Raw genomic sequence first — 18,524 nt, 5'->3', positions numbered from 1 at the left:
TACCCTGCCCCATTTGCCTTGTACCTATTCCAGTCTCTTCCTTTCTTTCTGGATGAAATATATATATCTACAGAAACAATTTATTTGTGTGTGTATTGTTGAAACCAATATTCATATTTTGCTTTGAATGATAAAGTAATGTTTTTACTTTGAACCAGGATGTTTCAGTGGGTTCTATCTCCTTTCTCCCATATCTTCCTCCTTGTTTCCCCTTCTTCTAAAAATAGGACAGGGACACCCGGCTAGTTGAATTATAATTCAATCTGTTCTTGATTTATTTTTGACTTTCAGTGTGCCTATTAATGAAGCTGATACTTCAGACTGTGAGTCGTGGCTCACATGCTGGAATGCTTCTCCATACACAGAAGGGGAAAAATCCCTGCACATAGAAAACTAGTGTGTCAGGAAGAAGGCTAGGATATTCTGTAGAGGAGTATTCCATCATGTAAGCCCTGACTTCACTCTATAGTAACATACCCTCACCCCAATAAGAGCTAAGCCATAACAATGTCTCTTTCTTTGGGGATCCAACTACACGTTGTACTCAGATACATTCATCATAAGCCCAATATCTGTTTTTCCTAGGAAAAAGTGGCTTTGGAGTAGAGATTTGAAGAGGTGGTGGTGTGCTTGTGTCCACATAATATGTTCAATCCTTTCTTTCGCCTCCGTCACCAATCTGTTCCCAACCCAAATGACTTCCAAAGCATAATTTCCTTCATGGCAACCGACCGCTTCACATTGGACGGGGTGGCACACAAAGGCTCTTATGCCCCAAGCATACCTATAGTGGAATGTGTGACATGGGTTCTGTTTGTGAATAGCTTTTAGCTGATTCGACATCCGATGCCCCTTTAAATTTGTTGTGGGAGTAGGGGATTATTGGCTTGTTGTTGTTCTTATTTTTATTGTGTGTTTTGTGTTGTTGTTTTTAGTAATTTTATGTTGTGAACCGCCCTGGGATCTGTGGATGAGAGGTGGTATACAAGTTTAAGAAATAATAAAAATAGTTGCAAGTAAAGAAGGAAAGACACAGCTTTCTACAAAATGCCTTGATTATGTAGATTAGTGTCAATCTACCAGGTTCCCCTCAAGTTTAACCATCCCTTTCCTAGTGTATAGAACAATTATCCTGGTTTAATTGAAATGAACTGTAAAATTGTATCATAATATGGTGAGTTTTCCATAACAAGTACCACAGATTACCAGTACCTATAATTAAGATGCAGTTTTCGTGACTATCTTGATATCACACAATATTTTATTGCTATGGATACGCAAACTATCTTATTTACGTACTTGTATTCTTCAAGCATTAAACCACCAAAGAGTCTCTTACTGTATCAGCAAAAGATAATTTTGAAATGAATTAACAGCCTAGTGCATTGCACTTTCAAGCTACAAGTTAAATGGAACATGCAACAAAAAAATCAACTCATTGCAGTTCAAAATGAGGTTGTCTGAATGAGAAACAAAAATTAGAAATCAAAGGAAAGCTGATGATACTCCTAATATTTCACTACAGTCGTACCTTGGTCCTCGAACGTAATCCATTCTGGAAGTCTGTTTGACTTACAAAATGTTCAAAAACCAAGACGCGGTTTCTGACTGGTGCAGGTGCCCCAGAAACAATAACCGACAACTGCACTGGAGGTTTGGCTTCCGAAAAACGTTAAAAAACCAGAAAACTGCGGCGTCCAGAGTACCAAGGCATTCAAGAACAAAGGTACGATTATGTGACAGAATCAACCATAAAAACTGGAAGTTGTCACCAGCATTAGAAAATATATTCATTTATACATCAACAAATGATAGAATTCAAAAAAGGCTTATGAAGTGAATTTGCAGGATGCTACATGAGGAAAAGATATTTTATTTTGCTTTACTGGATTTCACCGCACACTGGAACCGCTGGTTACATTAGAGTTCTAGACAGTTGAGGAACTTAGATCAGTGGACATCTTGCTCAGGATTGCCAACTTTGACTTGCAGTGGGTCCCCAGAGTTTCAAAAAGAAGTGCAGTGGTACCTCGGGTTAAGTACTTAATTCGTTCCGGAGGTCCGTTCTTAACCTGAAACTGTTCTTAACCTGAGGTACCACTTTAGCTAATGGCGCCTCCCGCTGCCGCCATGCGATTTCTGTTCTCATCCTGAAGCAAAGTTCTTAACCTGAGGTATTATTTCTGGGTTAGCGGAGTCTGTAACTTGAAGCGTCTGTAACCTGTAGCGTCTGTAATCCGAGGTACCACTGTATATCCCAGCTTTGTGCAAATGGCTGGTGAGAGGGGACCACAGCTGAGTCATGCTCTGCCCACCTGTCCAGTTAGCAGATGTTTCTGTATACGAAGTGTTCTTGCAGGATCAGGGTATTTGAATATGAAAGTTAACACCTAGGTTGTTAATCAAGGTAAAACATATGGAATTGAAATACTTATGTTCTCCTTCTTGTAATGATTTCCTCCAGAGGAACATCAGTGATGCTACTAAATGGAGACTTTTTAATAGTGTACTTTAAAGACCCCATATATAAAGTATTTATGTATAAAACATCCATTGTGGTAAATTACTACCTTTTATTATTTAACAAGTAGTAAACATTTCATACAGCATTGCATATGGTAGTATTGCTGGGTGGGAATCGCCTATACCAGGAATAGGCAAACTCGGCCCTCCAGCTGTTTTGGGGCTACAACTCCCATCATCCCTAGCTAACAGGACCAGTGGTCAGGGATTATGGGAATTGTAGTCTCAAAACATATGGAGGGCTGAGTTTGCCTATGCCTGACCTATACTGATGAAATTTGCTAGCATGTAGGGGGGGGGGGGTTGCATTGAAGAGTTAGCTTAATATTAATGTTCAGAAATTGCAAATTACACCTTTTTTATATTATTTGTTTGTGAGGCTTCTCTCATCATTGCAGCTTCCCCCACTCCACCCGCCCTTCTGGTCTGCCCACGCAATGTCTTTAATAGAGATAACATTTAAAGAAAAATATAACCCAATTAAAAAGAAATGACTTGGTTAGCAACTCTTAAAGGCTTGCGTTAGATTTCAGTTGGGGTTGCACATACAGCAGACGAAGGCCCCACTGGAGAGCCTGTGAGAGAGCAAGAAGCAGATGCTTTTGCTCGACTGAAAGACATTTATCTCTTTTAATGAGATAACATCATTAGTGCTGACAAAGTGCTGCAAATCAATACACATAATGGACTGCTTCTATCTTTCAATAGTACATGGATTGTCGTACTTCTGAGCCCTTAGAATCTGCTGAATCACAGATTCAAGCTTGGTCTGTCATTCTAATCATTAGTTTATAACTTCCTAGAATGAGAATACACTTCAGGGATGGGAGTGCAGAATAAGCAGAAATTAATTTGTACATCTAGAAGCTGCCCCCCACCATGAAACAATATTGTATAAGAAGCTGCATATTGCCTGGGTAGGAATGGAGGAAGAGTTAAATGAGAATTCTTTTGTGTTTTAAAAAAGGCCGCAGAAAACAGGATTTATCAGGCTTATGACTGAACACATGCAAAAGTGCTGCAGATCCTTCTGCTTGGGCCCTAGAAATTCATCTTCATTTGAAGTCAGTTTTCCTTTCTTCCAAGATATCTACGGATTGTCCCTTCTGTCTTTCATTTGCTTTGTTTCAGAACACTGGCTTAATAGCAGCAGCTCCTGGTTAGATATTGACATCACAGGCACTAACATTCAACCATCACAGGTTGAATTGAAAAAGGAAAGGTGACCAGTAAGCACGGTGAAACAAAACATATCTATGTGTATTAGGGGATGCCATGTTTTTCTTTTTAAACATGGTTTTAGATGCTATGTATACAGTCATAAGGGGCAGGAACAAGAGCTAGATGAGAAAAAAGGGGGAAATATAAAGTACATCTTAAAGGTTACTAAACCATCAGTCCATCACCTCTTTTCTTCCACAGAATAATTTTAAAAATGTATCTGTGTGGGTGCACCCAGATGTAGGGTTTTCCCCTAGAATAACTAAACTTTATCTGGCTTTTGGGTAACCACACTGCAGTAATCCCACAGTACAACAATTCTAAATGTGATTACTTTCCAGTTGCACCAGAAATTCTTTTTCTTGTGCTTCCCATACAGTAAGAATGGGCGGGGGGGCTATTGTTTGAAATCATATCATTTCAATTGGGAATCAAACATCCTGGGAATCCTAACCGGCTAGCAGTGCTGTGCCTGTATACTTTCATTGTCATGTCATTTTTTTTAAAAAATATTTTTTATTGCCTTTTTAGAAATACAGAAATACAGAAAAAAGAATAAAGGGTGGTTATAAGAAAATAGAATAGAAAAATAACAAATTTCCGTATTCTTTTTCCATCTAATCTATAGGACTTCCCCACATCCTCCGAACCCTGCGTTCTCTGTCTTATAAAGCATCAGCAATTTGTTAACTTATTTCAAAACTTATTGTAACTTCCATTTTATCATGTTCCCTATTTTCAATTTTACTATAACTCAATTCTTATATGTTTTATATTAAACACAATAAAGTTGTTTCATTATTTTACCTCTGAATTTTTGTGTCTTAATTTTCATTTCATTAACTTACATTTGCTGAAGCTAGAATTTCCTGAAAGGTGCATTTTTTAACATTCATACAGCTTATAGTGTTTTTTCAAATAGTCCTTAAACTTTTCCCAGTCCTCCTCAGTTGTTTCTTCTCCCACGTCTCGGATTCTGCCAGTCATTTCAGCCAATTCCATATAGTCCATCAACTGCGATTGCCATTCCTCCAGCGTGGGTAAATCTTGTGTCTTCCAATATTTTGCAATCAGGATCCTTGCTGCTGTGGTAGCATACATGAAAAAGGTTTTGTCCTTCTTAAGCACTCTCTGGTCCACCATGCCCAGAAGGAAGGCCTCTGGTTTCTTAGGTAAGGTAAATCTCAGTACCTTTTTTAGTTCATTATGGATCATTTCCCAGAAGGCCTTCACTTTCGGGCAGGTCCACCAGAGATGAAAGAATGTCCCTTCCGCCTCTCCACATTTCCAACATTTGTTGTCAGACAGATGATATATCTTAGCTAACTTGACTGGGGTCATGTACCACCGGTATACCATTTTCATAATATTTTCCTTCAAGGCAGTGCATGCCGTGAATTTCAAACCGGTGTTCCATAACCTTTCCCAGTCTGCAAACATAATGTTGTGCCCCACATCCTGAGCCCATTTTATCATAGCGGATTTGACTGTCTCATCCTGTGTATTCCACTTAAGCAGCAAGTTATACATTCTCGAAAGTAGCTTACTTTTTGGCTCTAACAATTCAGTCTCTAGTTTCGATTTTTCCACCTGGAATCCAACTTTTTTATCTATTTTAAATACCTCTTGAATTTGCGCATAGTGCAGCCAGTCTCGTACCTTAGTTTTCAGTTTCTCCAAGCTTAGCAGCCTCCAATTGTCTCCAGTTTTTTCAATTATTTCCCAATATTTAGGCCAATGGGCCTCCATGTTGGGTCTCTTACGTGCCTTGGCCTCCACCGGTGAGAGCCACCTCGGAGTTTTACTCTCCAATAAGTCTTTGTATTTTATCCAGACCCTCCAAATTGCTCTTCTGACAATATGGTTTTTAAACAATTTGTGCACTTTAGCCTTGTCATACCACAAATATGCATGCCACCCAAACGCATTGTCAAACCCTTCCAGATCCAGGACGTCAGTGTTCTCCAATAAAATCCAATCTTTCAACCAGCAGAAGGCTGCAGATTCATAATATAGCCTCAAGTCTGGCAGGGCAAATCCCCCTCTTTCTTTCGCATCAGTTAATATTTTAAACTTTATTCGGGGCTTTTTGCCCTGCCAAACAAACTTAGAAATATCCTTCTGCCACTTTCCAAAACATTCCACCTTGTCCACGATCTGTAGGGCCTGAAACAAAAATAACATTTTCGGCAATACATTCATCTTTACAGCAGCTATTCGGCCTAACAAGGAAAGTTTCAATCTTGACCATATTTCCAAGTCTCTTTTGATTTCTGACCAGCATTTCTCATAGTTATCTTTAAACAAATTCAGATTTTTGGAGGTCAAGTACACCCCTAGGTATTTTACTTTTTTAACCACATTCAGCTCCGTTTCTTTGGAGAACTCATCTGTTTCTGTAACTGTCAAATTTTTTGCTAAAACCTTGGTTTTTTGCTTATTTAACTTAAACCCCGCCACCCGACCAAAATCAGAAATTAATTCTAACACTCTTTTAGTGCTGGAGACTGGTTCCTGAAGTGTTAATACCAAGTCATCTGCAAATGCTTTCAATTTGTATTGTTTCACTCCGACCTCGACTTTCATTGTCATGTCAGACACCCCATTACTGGGCATTCATGCTAATTATGCTCCTGTTTAGAAATTGATAAATAGCTGTAGTCCTCCTCCTTATGAGACATATCCTTTAACCCTGGCACAAGATGGCCAAGATCCTACTGAAAAAATCCTGTAATAGGTGTGCAGTAGCACATACACTTCTCCTTCAAATCAACACCACCTCCTGTGCAAGAACACTGGCATGGGCACGCAGAGAGTTTTAGCAGACATAAATTTCCACTGAATCACATAAATCTGTTTAGAAAAAGTGTGCCTTACTGTATTCCCATGGTAGCACAGGGAACTGTTTTGCTTTGTCCTCCTTCAGGGGACTAACGGCTGCTTGCTTCATTCATAAATGATGGGAAGTCTTGGAATCTACTCTTGCAGTGTCTCATTAATCAGGTGAAACTCTTAAGCCTGGACAGTGAGTAGATCAGAGACAGCCATCCTTGATTGCAGGCTGCTAATGGAACTTGGGGAGCAAGTTACGGTTATAGAGTGGAATTGGCAGTAATCCATTTTTCTTCAGCCCGCTTCCTGCCCAAACTGTCATTAATTTCAAGTTCTACATATTGTAATTTGTATAATGGAAATGTGTAAATTGCTATTCGTCCGGTTGTTTCTTGCAGTAAAGAGTTGTGTCAAGGCAATCCTCGCTTTTGATTATCTTTTCGGCCACACAGGATAGGAGTCTGTATTGAAGGTAATCTGTTAAGTTTTGTAGATGAGTAACTTCTCTAGACTTAATTGCAGGGCTATGGGAACATCTGGGACAAGGGTAGGTGTTCATGGTGCCTTCTGGGTGGTGTTGGGATACAACTCCCATCACCCCTAACTATTAACTATGTTGGCTGAACTCAACGGCATTTGGTGGGCACCACATTGGCTACTGCCAGTTTAGAAAATGGAAGTCATTCCAGACACATAAGTAAAAAAAGTAAGAACCTTCAGAACAAGTGCCTTTAAACTGAGGAGTAGAAAGTTGGGGTGGATAGATCTGTCTGTTTCTAACCTATGTAAATATTGTATATGTTTCTTCATAAGTCTGTTCCATCTTGTTTCTGCATTATCCTGCAGTTTTTATTTTACTTTTTTAAAATCGTATTTCATTCTGTAATTTATGTCAAAATGTATATTGAAATATGTATTTTATTTCAGCACCAAAAGAATTGCTCCCAGTGCTGCTCATGAAATAAAAAAATAATAAAATCAATGCAGTTTTGAAATGAGTGGTGAAAATCACTGCAGTTTTGAAAAGCTCATTCTGCCATCTTGATTCAAAATGGCATACAATCATATCCAAACATAGACAGAAACTGGCTTCTTGATCTTAGAAACAGTCATTTGATTCTAATTTCTCAAGAGATGCCCAAATGAATAGTGAACAGGCAGAAAACTTTCCCAAAATAAATAGTAGATATGCATTTATAAACATACTTTATCCCCAAACATGCATTTTAAATGTATTTTGGTCCATTTTCGAGCCAGGAAATCTGCCACAAAATTCTGAGTAGTGCAGAATCCATAAGATGATTGCATTCTGATCTGAGCATTAGTCCTGGGGGTGCAAATTTGATCATTCCACTTAACGATACAGAACAGACAAAATCCTCCTCCATCCCTAGTACAAAGGACTTTGGGCTGAACAACTTGAAATGGACTTTACTTAGGCTAGGAAAAGTGATACCCAGCATCAGCAGCCACATAAGCAACAACCTACTTAAGGTCAAACAAAGTATTTGCATGTTTATTTTTTACAGAATACAGATCAACCTACAGTCTGAGCCAAGAGCTGCTGCACATAGAAATTTCATGGTCTCCCACTTTGGGGAAAAACCTACCACAACATACAGATGCAGAAATGCAAATTAGATTTCTTCTGCGTATGTTCAAGCGTCTGTGAGCACCATTAAATTTCTTTCTTTTTTCTTTTTACTGTTTTCAAAGCTTGATTATATCTGAATGTGGAAATACATGGCTACAACTTCCTAATCACTTCCACCATTTTGCAGCCAAATTGCAAAATGTATATTAGGTCAATATTTTTGTAGAGATTTATTTCTTAGTTGTAGGAATTGCAAGAATTTCGGTTCATACTTTTCTTCTTTACTTGGAATGGGTTTGATAAAGGATTGCAAAAATTATTTGTTGTAGAAACTTGCTTGTTGCTTGCTTGCTAAAGCAATAATTCTGGTGCCACCCAAATACAGTGGTACCTCAGGTTAAGAACTTAATTCATTCTGGAGGTCCGTTCTTAAGCGGGAACTGTTCTTAACTTTAGCTAAAGGGGCCATCCACTGCCGCTGTGCTGCCGCCACGTGATTTCTGTTCTCATCCTGAAGCAAAGTTCTTAACCCGAGGTACTATTTCTGGGTTAGCAGAGTGTAGCCTGAAGCATCTGTAACCTGAAGTGGTACCTGTGGTACCACTGTATTGATAATCAAGTATGTTACCTAATACAGTGGAGACCTACCGTTGGAAAGCTGAAAATAATGAGAGTTTGGTCAGAACAAAAACCATACTGGCTAAAGGTTGCTTTAAACTGCTACAGCAGTTTAAGATGTCTCCTTCTGTAGTATGATAAGGTAGCGCATGTCCAGTACCACATGTATGACCATTTGGAATAAAAGTTGGTTGAAAATGTGAAAAAATAAAATAAATTGTAGCCTTTTGTGCTTTCCAAGAGGGTTACTGCTATAGTTCATTAGCCACTGCTCTTTGAATAGCATTATTTTCAGAAGGAGCTCAGAGGATAAATGGAAAAAGAAAAGGAATTTTGAACTGTGTTTTTGCACAACATGGGTGGGTCACCTTTTCTTTTCTTTGGTTTTCAAAACGGATCAGGTTTCCAGTCACGACTTAACTAAAATTACCTTTTTATCCCCCTACAATGAATATGTTCCCTTGATGTTTAGACTGTTAGTGTGCCCTCAGGATGGGTAATAACTACAAAACTCACATGCCAAGTATACCTACGAAAACTTTTATGCAATGTGTAACATCACACCACCCACAGGCAACTTGGAAATATACTGTAAACATCGCCCCAACCCTATCCAAATAAATATACAACAAGTTCCCCCCTCACCACCTATTTGTTCATCCTAGCCGTTTTGAAGAAGTGTGGGTGGAAACGTGGCCTAGAAATTAATAAATATCCCATTTCTTTAAATGCTTTCTCAAAGACAAAGATCTCATGGAATCTCTTGAGAATGTTGTGCTTTTGGAAAATCTCAGAAGTATGTGTTTCAGGGCAGCAGCACAAATATAATTGTGTGCCCTTATACTATTTTATGGCATCCACGGGAGTGTGCATTTGCTTGGTGTAAGGGCACAGTGGAGACATGGGGAAGATGCAGTCTAAGGCATAAAGAGTTTTTACAGGTAAAAATCAGTAGCATGGTTGAAAGATAATAAAATGTCTAGCCATTAAGGTAAATCGATGAACTTCCCTCAGTGCTTTCATATCATTACACTGCAGGATAAATGGACATGTGAATATATCTTTTCTTCATTCTATTAACAGTTGCTTTAAGCCAAGAAACCTGTGAATGGAAGGAGAAAATACGTTAGTGCTCTTCCATGAACAGGTTGCATTATAAGAAACCGTGAATAATGAATAATGATGCCACCTGCATCCCTAATGAATGTGCAGGTTCTTGTGTATAAACTGTAGAGGACTATAAAGTCTTGTGTAAGAAGACTTTGAACAAACACATTCCCAAGAGTTTACAAGAACAGAAGAAGTCTTGCGGATTTGAAGTCATTTTTCTCACACAGCTCTCTTCTGTTACATCAGTAACAGTCATTTTTGTAAAAGAAAGATTTATATATTTATTTTGTTAACAGAAGGGTAATGTTTCTGGAGAATGATGTTGTTTGGTTGAACAGTCTATTGCATGAGTCTGTTCCACCAATTACAATCTTACTGTTAAATTAATGTCACAAAGGCATTGCTCTGTTGCAGATAAGATATTATTATTTTTTGTAAATGTTTGGAGTCAATAGCTTGGATCCAGAGTAGCCATTCTGTTAGCAAAAGGGCCTCTTGCATTAACAGACGGGGTAGTGATCCAGTAAAGGTTCCCATTCATTGCAATTTTCATCAGTTCCTTGGTCTTCCTGCAGTATCCTACCATCCTCAGACCAGCCCCATTTAAAGAGTACAGGGCTGCATGGGCAAGGGCTGATTGCTAAAAATTACCTCCAATCCCTTCACTGAGCCAGAAGATCCATGAGTGGATCTGTGACTCAAACTCCGATATGCACACATCTGTGTCCCAAGCCTTGCAAGTTGGAGTCCGATATAAACTTCACACTAAAGCCACTAAAGAAACTTGGAGGAGGAAACATTTGCGTATCTCAAATACTTAAAGCGGTGCCAATTATTTCAGCAAGCCATAACTGCAGTTAAGCGGTTACTTTATTGCAGATGAGGGCTGAGAGCGAGGGGGGACCACCTATCAATTTCATGGCTGAGGTGGTATTTGAATTTGTCACATTCTCATCCATGGTTTTCAGTCCTATTCACTGCACCACATCACCTCCTGGGGCCTTGGTGACCCTGAAAATATCATGAAAGCAGATCCTTTCTATTGTAAAACTCTTTAGAGGTATGTTAGTATAAGCCATGAGTGTCCCATGGATGTGGTTGGACTGTATGTCCCTTTAGCCCACAAACAGCATGGCCCAATGGCCAGGGATGATGGGAACTGTTGTTCAACAAGACCTGGAGGGCACCCTTCTAGCTACCCCTGGTATAGGCAGTCGGTAGGACCATGGTCTGAGGCCACTGGATGATGCAGCTGCAGGACTGAAATGAAGCAAATCAAAGGGATGAGATTGGAAGCCACCTGGAAGCACCATGTAAGCTGCCTTGAGTTCCACAGGGGAACAAAAGGCAGAAAATGAACATATTAAATAATAAACATCTGTTTCTCTGGCCCTCCCTTTTTTGCGAGGGTAAATGCTTCAGAATTCAATGTTTTTGTCAATACATGCAGATACAGCAAAAGTTTTATTGTTTCGCATAATTGTCTACACCATTAAGTACTTTATAAACACTAATTAAATTAAATGCCACACTACCCCAGTTGCTGCTAACTATTAAGCAGGCAACTATTATACTTGTTACCCAGATGAATAAATAAGGGCGTAAATAGGTCACATCTACCATAGAAACCACAATGACTTAGCGACAGATCTATTTATAGAAATGAGATTTTTTTTTTGACTCATCACTTTTCTTACCTTTTATGATAATGTAATTTGCAGAAGTATATCGTTGTGCCTTCCATAATGAGGGAAGAGAATTAATAGGAAATTATGCTGATGGCTTAAGAATTACTCTGAACTGGTTCCCGGCTGCAGCTTCTGAAGCATGTATAGCCGGGTGCTTCTTATGTTCTGCAAACTGCTGAGAGGAAACTCAGGTGCATGTTTGGCAGAGGTTCTCAGATGTGATACGAGCCTTTCTAACACCTCCTCTCTAGAGAATTGGTGCCTGCAGAGAGGGGGACTTAAGCCGTGTTCAAAACTCGCAATATTCTAGGTGCATTTTGCAACATGGAATTTCATTAGGGCGAGCAGTTTCTGAGCTCTGGGCGCAGTACTGCACCTAAGATTTCCGATTAAAACTGCAGAGTGGAAGGAAAGGAGGACCTTTTTCTGCCTCCCCACTTCCAGGTACTCTCTGAAGACTGGAGAAGAGACCCTCTTAAGAATATTAGGGGGGTGTGCAGGGGAAGGACTAGACCATGTGAAAAATGAATACAATATTTTAGCTGCAGTTCATTCATTTTCAGCTTTGTATTTTTGTTATAAAAAAGCGCCCCTAGTCATTCTGTTGTTGCACCCATAACCTAGGTTTAAGGTGCCATTTAGCTCCTAGCTTTCATACTTCAGTTTCTAACACTGGACTTAAGCCCTTGTGGGGTTGGCCTCTTGGGGGTATGGGAAACAGGGGAAGACAGTAAAATGGTAAACTGTCATTCACTAAGAAATATTACAATCTTCTCTAGAGACGAGGCAGATTTGGTGTCTCAATCTGGTAAGCAGTTTGAGCAAGGAGAGTCAGGGACAGCCTCCCCCCTTCAACTTTGTGTCATTTTGGACTAAAATTCCCATAGCCCAAAGTCAGGGAAGATGGGAGTTATAGTTTAGCAGCTAGTTGGGTAAGGCTTGACATGGGGAAAGCCTATAGGATGGAAGGTAAGAATAAGGACCCGATAAGAAGAGAGGGAAAGAAAGCAGACAGACAATGAAGGTGTGAAAGCCACACACACACACACACACACACACACACGGCATATGCCACCAACTGCCCTGTGGGGAAGATCCTGATAACTTTTGGTATTTTGATACTGTTTGCTATGGCTTTTGAAAATGTATTTACTTGTAAGCTGCCTGAGAATGCGGGATATAAATGCATAAGGGCAATATAAAATGCATAAGGAGCCAGGGCTGACAGTGAGTTCCTGCGTGGGGGAGCAATGCATAGGATGTGGTTTGCTGCATAGACAGAGATTGTGGGGAGGAGGAGGAAGTTTATATTGGGAGTGAACAGCAGCAGCCTGTCGTGTTTGAAGAGGAGGGGAAAGAATAGAGGAAAGCGGGTTAACACAGTTTCTTGGCCACAGTGGAGGCACATGCTTTGTGAGGAAAGTGGTGCCTCCATGAACGTTTTTTTAAGTCTTTCTGCAGCTAGAGGTCCTACCACATATGGAGCTGTGGACAAAGTTTTGGAGGGCTGGGACTGGAAATGTGAACTATTCTTGTTCTCTCATCTCTCCTTTATTGAGCCAGGAGGGGCAAGCGTCAAAGAATAGCAACAGCTCCCACTGGCATGCTTGCCCAGTGGGGAAGGTTGTGATAGACAATATACATGAGAACGGCTGTCTTCTTAACCACCACTTTTAATATTTTTATGGAAGCTAAATTCTCATCTCTCATTTGTCTGTGGAGGATTGTTTCCATAGGCAGCTGGATTTATGGAGTGCTGTGGGGCACAACAAATGCATTTGAATAAGACTTTTGAGGTTATAAAATCATAGAGTTGGAAGGGTCCAACAGGGTCATCTAGTCCAACCCCCTGCAATGCAGGAATCTTTTTGCCCAACGTGGGGCTTGAATCCTATGACCCTGAGATTAAGAGTCTCAAACTCTACCGACTGAGATATGTTTTATTTTGATTGTTTCTGGGGAGAGGGAATGCGCTGTCTAGATACCACTCCCAAAGCAGGTCATGTGAGCATTATTCTTAAGCTTTACAGAGTTAGTTTGAAGCCAGGGAAAAGTTGGCATTGTTCAGACACTTTCAGTTGTGGGTAGTTTGCCACAGTGATAATGTGCTTTAAAAGGGGCATTTTCCCCATTTCACATCTCACCAGATGCTCTTGTTAATGGCTCTTGTAAGCCCGTTGTATTTCCCCTCCCTTTCTTTTCCTGTTGTGTACCTCTACTTGGGTAAAGATTGAGCTTGGTGGAACTAGTTCTTCATGGATGCTCACCATTGTAACTCATTTGTTATTGGAATGAATTCAACGTTTCTTTCCCTTCCCCCCTTGTTTAGAGGCATTTGGCAAAACTTGCTGCATTTAGCGAGTTTTTAATTGTTATCATTGCATAATGACAACATTGTATAACATTGGAATTTTAGCTAATTATATTGTGCTAATTTGAAGGTGTTTTGGTTTTTGTAGATCTCAAGAATATAAAAGATATATATATATTTTAAAAAACTTACATTAAAAAATTACCCTGGCTTTAAAAAGAAAAACCCATGCAAGCCCTAGGTATCAAAATTTCCAGAATTTAAAGCTCAGATGCATATCAACACTTGTGGGTTTTTCAAGCTTCCTGATGTGTGGGTGTTTAGTGGCATGCAAAGGAAGGTCATTTACATTTACATTTGACTTGTCATAAATATTTTTGAGTAGTGTTAGACTTAACAGTTTTGACTGTAGAGGCTAAAACCAACTTTGCTCTTTATAACTCTGGTGTTATATTTGGGGTGGCAGAGGGGACAGAGAGAAGATGCTTGCTTGCCTGCCAATACTGCCTGCAGGATAACCTGTCAAAATTGTGTCCTCTGAATATTTTTCCTGATCCCTTAAACAGCTGGTACCTCTAGAACCAGACTTAAACTTTGTAGACAATCAGACAGGTCTTTGGGACATTATGAACACAAGCAAAAGCATGTAGCAGCTAGAACATCTGTAGAAGTTATTTAGCAGTGTATGCCTTCTCCTAACGCATGTATTGCATACTGGAAAATATTTCCCACAAGGAATATCCTGTTCAGTGACATTCCGGTGATGATTCTCCAACCCAGAGTTCTCTTGATGGTCTGCTTTCTGTATGGAGAACAACACTTCTCTCCATGGTGCTGCATAGAGGTACCCTCAGAATTAGATCCTACTCTAAAACCTGGTCTCGCATAGCATTGAAGGGCATGCAACACATCTTGTTTAAAACTTAGCTACCCATGAAGTTGGCTAGCTATCTTGGGTAACTTGACACTTCCTTAGCCTTAGTCCTATATTCCAGATGGAGGACTATAGTACAGTAGTCTGCTTTGCAGACTTGCTGTAAGGACTGCTAAAATTTTGTGGAACAGCTTGCCTTGAGCAATTAAAACCCAGTGTGCCAATTCCACAATGCAGACCTGTGCCAAGTATTCTTACAGCCCAGCCTCTACCATTTTACTTGAAAGTGTGCTCTAGTGATTTTAGTTGGATGTTCCTGGAAGTAAGTATAGATCTGGACTGCTAGCGTCATCCATGAAAGTGTGTGATCAATGCAGTAAAAAGGATTTCCTCCTTGTTGCTGTGGCCAACGTCTGAAAGCTCTCTTCTGTTAATATAATGGTAGCTTAGCTGGGATCTGGGAGGGTCGACAATTGATTCACGGCTCTTACAGGAGGCTTATAATTCTTGCTGATCACAAATGAAACCCCACAGTGCTACAGCTAAGTTGACAATTATTGATGTGCACATGAGGGGAAGAGTAAAAGAAAGAGAGGGAAAAGACTCTATGCTGTAGAAGGAAATGTACTTATGCAAGCGCTGGAAACCAAAGCAGTTTTATTAATGGCTAAGAATTGGAGTGAAGAAAGTGCTAATCATACTTTCTCATGATATTTTTTTTAATGGAAGGAATGGGGGAGGAAAGCTGCCTCCTGCCCCATTCCTTCCATTTATTTTTTTAAAGCATAAGTGGTTTGCTTTCAGTTATTTGCTCTTTGCCTTCCTGATTTCTGAGCCACTTCTTGTATTGAGTGTGGCATTGGTGGAATTTTTGGCAGATGGGCAGAGTTCCCTCTTTGGATGTTACACTCTGCAGTGAACAGGTGTGTGAATCAATGCATTATCTTTTCATCACTTATTACAATGTTCAAAGTCATCCCTTTCACATTTATACAAAACATTTTTGAAAGATGATGCATTGGTTCAATTTCCCACTTCCCCTAAAAATTGCTTAACATAGACTATGTGCCTATTAATTCCCCGAAATCATCCCTATCAAAGTGGTTTGCAGGAGGTTAGTCTTTCCTTTTAACCAAAGTGCAGATCCCCCCCCCCCAAATTAATAGTTCTGAACATTTGAGTTTAAAAACGTGTGGTGTGTGTGTATGGCATGAATAAAATAGTCAAGGCTAGATGTTAGTCCACTATACTTCAAGTTTCCACTTCTTTGGGCTGCGCAGGACACAGTTCTCAGAGGTGGGCAAATTTCAGACTGGTGGGTTCTGCTTTGCTTTTTTGGTGGGCCTTGGGAGTTCTAGATCCAAAATGGTGGCTAAGGGAAGTGAATAGCCACTTAAAATTAAGGAACAATGCATATGCTTGGCCCACACATTTTATGTTCGGTACTCAAGCTGAGCTCACAGTGCTTTAACACAAAAATTCTCCTAAGCTCTTCTTGTTTCAGCTGCCTAATTTAGCAGTTGGGAGCTTTTCCACTGTTTAATGGCAAGTTGTAAACCCTTGCCAATATACTGCAAATCACCCACAGATCTACCAATAGATCCCAATGTACCTTCTGCCCACTGCTCTATAGGATCTGTGTGCAGGGGTGGGAACGGGGTGTATACCAAAGAGTCTAAATGCAATCCCTGGGACTTTCAGTTTAAAGGACTTCAGGTTGTACACATGTGTAGCTAGATGCAAGCGTGTGTGGAGGTCTCACCTCACCATCTCTGGTGTACTTAACATCCCTGCAGTCTTTGTATTGACTCCTGGTTGTATGCTTTGTTTTATTTCTATTTTCACAGTGCTTCAAGAGTGGCTCATTAGGTGTTTTACATTTTTTAAAAAAGACTTCTCTCCCACCCACCATTAAAAACTTTTTTTTAAAGAAACTGCTTTGAATTTGCTCTGACATGGGGAAATGGGCCTTTGTCACTGACACAAAGGCAGCCTATCCATGCTCTGCTCTGAGGAGAATGGGAGGTAGCTTTGTGACTGACTCATGAATGGACGAATCCAGGCTGTTTGAAACTGGGCAAGTAGGACAGGTACTGCAAATATATTGAGCATGTTTTCACAGCATGCTTCCTGCATACATTGTGTACCTTCATGCTGAAGAGCTAAGGGGGGGGGGGGACTGCTTGAAAGCTACTGCCATTCAAGTGTAGTGCCAATACTCCTCATGTTGTTTCTTTTTAAAGCATTGGGGTGAACAATTTATGTGTTATTTCAATAGTTGGACTACTTCAGCTTCCAGCTCTGCTCTACACAGCTCTTTATTTGCAGCAGCGTCTAACAGTCCCACAATTGTAGCACTAATCCATGGGTAGGCAAACTAAGGCCCGGGGGCCGGATCCTGCCCAATCATCTTGTAAATCCGGCCCACGGACAGTCTGGTGATCAACATGAGTAGAATGTGTCCTTTTATTTAAAATGCAACTCTGGGTTATTTGTGCAGCCTGCCTGGTGTTTTTACATGAGTAGAATGTGTGTTTTTATTTAAGATGCATTTCTGGGTTATTTGTGGTGCATAGGAATTCGTTCATTTCCCCCCAGAAAATATAGTCCGCCTCACCACAAGGTCTGAGGGACAGTGGACCGGCCCCCTGCTGAAAATGTTTGCTGACCCCTTCACTAATCAGTGTGTCTACATGTTGGAGGAAGAGGGAAACTAACACAGGAGGACAGCAAAAGACTTATGCAACCTTCTGTGTAGATAGAATGCTTAAACTCCCACTGAATAGAATGGGACTTACACTGTCTAACCATGTGCATGACTGCAGCCTTCATCCCCCTAAAAACAAATTACTTTGTAGTGCAGTATAAAATTGATGTGCCTGTGAACATGGAACGCACAGGATTACCTTCTGTCTTTTTATCATGGAGAACAGAATCAGTATGGGGGAAAGAGATTTATTGCACATTCATTTCGAGCTGACCAAGCAGCTTATAAGAGATTCAGCTAATGATTTATTTCTAGAGAGAGAAAGTGTTCTTGATGAAATGTCATTAATTGCTTAATTATTTGAGGGAGAAATTACACTCAGCAATTTGTTCGCCTTTTAGATTGGTTTCATTTAAGTAATTCTCCATGAAAGCATTCCTGGGTTAGAAGTAGATGATGAACTTGCTAAGCAAACGCATGCATTGCAAATTGCTGATATTCCAACTATTTGCCTACTCTCATAATTTTATTTATTTATTTATTTATTTATTTATTGTGCATACCGCCCTTCATCCATAGATCTCAGGCTGGTTCACAAGACATATCTTAGCAAATGGATATATATATATACACACACACACACACACATATACATATATATACATATACATATATACATATATATACATATATATATATGATTTGTTTCCCCCCTGCTCTCCGCTGCTGAAATTCCTACTGATACTAGAGGCACATATTTAAGTCAGTGTTTGTATGGCTTTGCTATGGTCTTTGGCTAGTACAATAAAGCTTACTCACTCACTACTTAAGAGGAACTGTGCCTTAGTTTCCATACATCACTGTAAAATTGTGTTGATGAGAATGAGGGAATAAAATTTACGGCGAGTGCTGCAATCAGAGAAAACCTAGAGAAGATGATATATAGATGGTATATAACACCAGAAAAACTAAGTAGGATATATAAGAATGGAAATAAGGCTTGCTGGAGATGTAAAACAAAAGAGGGCAATTTCATACATATGTGG

General features: G+C 39.9%; 1 protein-coding gene across 7 annotated transcripts in view; it reads left to right on the top strand.

Annotated features, from left to right (window-relative positions):
* BACH2 (BTB domain and CNC homolog 2) overlaps positions 1 to 18,524 on the top strand; it is a 236,990-nt gene that overhangs the window by 117,836 nt on the left and 100,630 nt on the right. The gene's annotated exons all lie outside the window — the stretch shown is intronic.

Source organism: Podarcis gaigeae (assembly GCF_964106915.1).
Source record: "Podarcis gaigeae genome assembly, chromosome: 3".
NCBI classification, from domain to species: Eukaryota; Metazoa; Chordata; class Lepidosauria; order Squamata; family Lacertidae; genus Podarcis; species Podarcis gaigeae.
Note: the sequence above shows the minus strand (reverse complement) of the source record. Positions and strands in the feature narration are given on the sequence as shown.